Raw genomic sequence first — 5,000 nt, forward strand, 5'->3', positions numbered from 1 at the left:
TATATATACATACATATTTACACATAAACACACATACATACATATTCACACACACACATAAGTATACATTCACATACAGAGGTGTATATATACATACATATGTATAATTATACATATTTATATATCTATCCAACACACACATATGTGTATGTGCGCGCGCGCGTTAGTGTATGTAATTGTACATAATCTGACGCTCTATTCCCCAAAACAAGTCAAATATTCATTAAATATTCTCGCATAACATGAAATCCACATAACGCAGTTCACCGCCCAATTCCCAAATCAATCTGAGGCTGAATGCACAAACATGACCCCCACTCCCCACCCTAAAAAAGGAAGGAAAGAAAGAAAAAATAGAAAGACAAGAAAACAACAACAACAACAAAAACAAAAACAACAACAACAAAATAGAAGAGAGAAACTCAAAGTCCTAAGTACAAGTTTGTGGGTGTCAAAACCACTCATTCTTGTGATCTCCGTCTCCCCACAGGAAACGGGCACCGATAACACGTATTTCGCATGTTAACGTATACCCTCATTTCGTTGTATTTTTTTAAGCCTTGTAGATACACCAAAACACATTTTCATTCAATGGAAAACACGCCACAAGGTACGATTCATGAAATACAAGTCCTTAATCGACGGAATGCAAAGGGAATGAGTGAAAAAAGGACAAACAAAATTGAAACAACTGGTACCGTTGTAACAGCCTGTAGATGAAGCTACCGGTTTGTAAAGGCAGTTTGTCATTTGTGTCTAAAGTGTACAGTCTTATTCGTTTTGCATTTCGGTGTTTTATGTTCTCTGTACCGATGCCGCCCGGGATCTTGTGGTTGTGATTGCGGTTTTGAAAATCGTGAAAACGTTTCTGATCTCATCTGAGTCTGTAAGTAAGTTACATAAGTGGTTAAAAAGTTGAAAGTGATAACCAGTGTTAAGTAGGATTTGTAAAGAACTCTGTCAGATTAACTTAGTGCTTTAAATTCTAGTTCAGTGGCCGATTTGTTAAGCTTACTTACAGGTAGATAAGTAAATACAACAATAGTGATGAGAATATAGATAAAGTCATAGGCAAATACAGTGATAGTGATAGTGATAATGATCACTAATGATAATGATAGTAGTGATGGTGATGTGATGGTCCGAATAATCTTGAAATAGCTTTATTTTGTAACTGATGTTTAGAAATTATTGAAGACATAAGTATGGGTCATATGAAACATCACTATCCACAGCTATATATCAAGCAGAGTATATCAGTGGTATGTTAAAGGTACATGAAATGCACTCAGGCACGCATACATACGCACGCACACGCACACGCACACGCACACGCACACGCACACGCACACGCACACGCACACGCACACACACACACACACTCACACTCACACTCACATAAAAACAGTAAAGATAGTGAATAAAAACGACTATTACACAAACTTCACCTGAAATATTACAAGTTATAAAAAAAAAAAAAAAAAAAAAAAAAAAAAAAACATTAAATGTCACAAAAACAAGAAAACAAAGAATTTCAAAATCGTTTCAATTTTTTAAAAAGGGAAATCCTTGACTTAAACCGTTCTTTCACGGACACCAGCCTAGTTCATTGTCCGTTGTTCATAATTACAAAAAAATTATATAAAAAAAAAACATTGTTAGTGTTGAGAGTGATATGATAAGTTTGCTGTAAAAGGCATTGCTACTTAATGATTATGATAATGATAATGATAATAATGATAACTATTATCATATTAACAATAATGATAATAATGATAATGATCAGAATAACAAATCATAATAAGAGTAATCATAATGACAATAATAATGATACTATCATAATTGTAATAAAAATACTATTAAAACAGTGTTAATTAACAAATTGATAATGATGAAAATAATGATAGGTATAACAATGATGGTACTAATGAAATATTGATAATAATGCTAATAATAACAATGGTAGTAATAATACCTATAATAGCAATAATGATAAATACTACTAAAAATGTATATGATAATGGTAAAAACAATAGAGATAATGAAAAAAGTAATAATGATAGTAATAATGCTATTATAGTAATATTGATAATTATATGTAAAACCAATAATAATGATAATCATAATATAAATGATAATAATAGTAATAATAACGATAATAATAGTGAAAATGATAAGAATGATAATATTAATATTGATAATGATATCAAAATGATAATAATAATAATAATAATAATAATAATAATAATAATAATGATAATATTGATGATAACAATGGTAATACTAATAATAACAATAATAATAATGATAATAATGATGATGATAATGATAACAGTAATAACAATAACAATAACAACTATTGTAATAATTAGTATAATACAAACAATTATAATGATAATGCAAGTAATAATTTCAACGAAAGTAAAGATAATAATCATTGATGATAATGATGATAATAATAACTATAATAACAGTGATAACGATAATAATAAAAATGATAATAATAGTAAAATTAATACTAATACTAATAGTAATAATGATGATAATGATGATAATAATAATAAAAGTAATGATAATAATAACAAATAATAAAGATAATGATGATGACAATGGTAATAATGATAATATTAATGATAATAATGATAATAGTAATGATGATAATAATAATGATAATAATAATTATAATAATAATAATAATAGTAATAGTAATAATTATAATTATAATGATAATTATAATGATAATGATCACAATAGTAATAATGATAATGAAAATGATAATGATAATCATGATAATAATAATCATAAATGTAATAATAAATATGGTAATGATATAGATAGAAATAACAAAAACAGTAATACTGATGATGATAATGGTGATGTTAACAATAATAATAATGATAACAATGTCATTGATGCTATTGATAGAAAAATAAGAAGTATAATAACAATAGTAACGATAATAATAACGATAATAATAATTATAACAGAATGTAGAAGCAATATTCAAACAATAATAATGATAATAGCAATGTAACAATATTGATAGTAGTATTAATAATGATAATAATATTGATAATGATGCTGATGGCAATGATAATCACAATGATAATGATGATGATGAGGATAATTATAATGGTAATGATAATGATACTGATAGTGACTATGATGATAATGATAGTGATCATAATAGCAACCACACCCCCCACAAACAATGAAGGTTATTATAATAATGATGGTAATAAAAATCCTTATGATTATAATGATAATACTGATGATGGTAATGATAATGAGAATGATAATGATGATAATAATAATGTAAGGTCTCTTATAATAATACTTATAATAATAATGATAACTATAATAGTGTTAATAGTAATAGCAACAACATTATGATAACAATGACTATAAAAATGATACTTATAGTTATACTTATAGTGATAACAATAATAATGATATAAATTATTACTATTACCTTTATAATACTAGTAATAATGATAATGATAATTTAAATAATAGTAATAATATCTGTAACAACTAAAAGTAATGATAATAAGTATGATATTAAAAATGATGATAATGCTAATGATAGTAATAATAACAACGATAACAATAATAATAATAACAATAACGATAATATTATTATTGTTATCATTATCATTATTATTGTTATTACTATTACCATTATTTTTACTATTATTATTATTATTACTGTTGTTGTTGTTATTATTATTATTATTTTTGCTATTAGCATATCATTATTAGTATTATAGTCATTATCATTATCATTATCTCTATAATTATTATTACTACAACTACTAACGTTATCATTATTATTATTTGCATTTACTATCATTTTCCTTATTATTTTTGTAATTATTGTTATCAGTATTATAATCATTTATACTCCCATTAATAATAATAATCAAAATTATAATAGTATTCATAATAATAATAACAATAATGAAGATGACGATAACAACAGCAACAATAATCACTGTAATAATGATAATAATAATAATGATTATTATTTTTATCATTATTACTATCATTATTATTGTCATTATTTTTTTATAATTATTATCGTAATTATTATCACTGCTCTTTTATTATTATTATTATCATTATTATTATTATTATCATTATCTTTATTATTATTATTATTATTATTATTATTATTATCATCATCATCATTATTAATATTATCATTATTTTTTATGCTTATTGTTATTATTATTGTAATTAATATTTCATTATTATTATTATTAACATCAACATTATTATGGATAAGATTGTTACGATTATTATTATTGTTATTGTTATTATTATTGTCACCATTATGTTTATTGTTATCATTATTATAATGATAATTATTATTTTCTTATTATTATTATCATTATTGATTTATTATTTTTATAATAATAATGATAATCATAATAATAATGATAATAACAATGATGATGATGAGGATGATAATAATTGTAATAATAATAATAATAATAATAATAATAATAATAATAATAATAATAATAATAATAATAAAAACAACAATGATGATAAGTATTATGATAATAATAAAATAAAAATAATAATAGTAATAATGATAATTATTATTATTATCATTAAAATAATAATTATTGTTGCTGTTGTTATCGTCATCTTCATTATTGTTATTATTATTATTATTACTATTATAATTATGATTCTCATTATTGTTATTGTTATTTCTATAATGATAATAATCGTATTTATTGCTATTATTATCATCATTTTTGTTTTGTTGTTATTACTATTGTTATTATCATTGTTACAATTATCGATATTATTATAATTATCATTATTACTTATATCATCATCATTACAGTAATGACAATAATAATAATAATAAAAAAAGATAATTCGTTGAAAAAAATGTTTAGCAACTCTGGCATGAGTTGCTGCTTGGGAATTACGTCCGAAATAAAATATCAGTCACTTGCCCTTAAGATACCATACTTACATCA

The 5,000-nt window shown here is 23.3% G+C and overlaps 1 protein-coding gene across 2 annotated transcripts in view; it reads left to right on the top strand.

Annotated features, from left to right (window-relative positions):
- The first annotated feature begins 729 nt into the window (after positions 1–729).
- Positions 730–5,000, top strand: part of LOC125038947 — a 15,211-nt gene continuing 10,940 nt past the window's right edge. The window contains exon 1 of one of the 2 annotated variants that reach the window (XM_047632641.1): positions 730–886. The gene's annotated coding sequence lies outside the window, so the exon portion shown is untranslated. Of the gene's footprint in view, positions 891–5,000 lie in introns of both variants that reach the window. The other variant, XM_047632642.1, reaches the window with a different exon arrangement.

The sequence above is a fragment of the Penaeus chinensis genome, chromosome 26 (assembly GCF_019202785.1).
Source record: "Penaeus chinensis breed Huanghai No. 1 chromosome 26, ASM1920278v2, whole genome shotgun sequence".
NCBI lineage: Eukaryota > Metazoa > Arthropoda > Malacostraca > Decapoda > Penaeidae > Penaeus > Penaeus chinensis.